Source organism: Capsicum annuum, chromosome 10, assembly GCF_002878395.1.
Source record: "Capsicum annuum cultivar UCD-10X-F1 chromosome 10, UCD10Xv1.1, whole genome shotgun sequence".
NCBI lineage: Eukaryota > Viridiplantae > Streptophyta > Magnoliopsida > Solanales > Solanaceae > Capsicum > Capsicum annuum.
In genome coordinates, this window is record NC_061120.1 from 166,853,109 (window position 1) to 166,853,436 (window position 328).

Sequence of the window (328 nt, forward strand, 5' to 3'; positions counted from 1 at the left end):
GGCATGTGGGGCGCCACTATTTTTGCGCTTGATTTACTTGGATGTGAGATGTGAAAAGCGAATAAAAATTCAAGCAATGAACCTAAATAAGTTCAAAGGAAGAACAAAATCAGGTTAAGGGCAAATTAATCAAGAAAGTTGTGCAGATACTTTCTAGAATAAAAAACATAATATTATCTGATATTACCTCAGCATTTTTGAGTAAATCTAGACTAATCCCTGCAGATTGGGTAGGCCCACATCCTTGACCATTTGAATGACGATTCTTTGCCTGAGCAGTATGACCAACCCCATGACAAAAACGTGTGAAGGGGGGAGTGACTTGTTC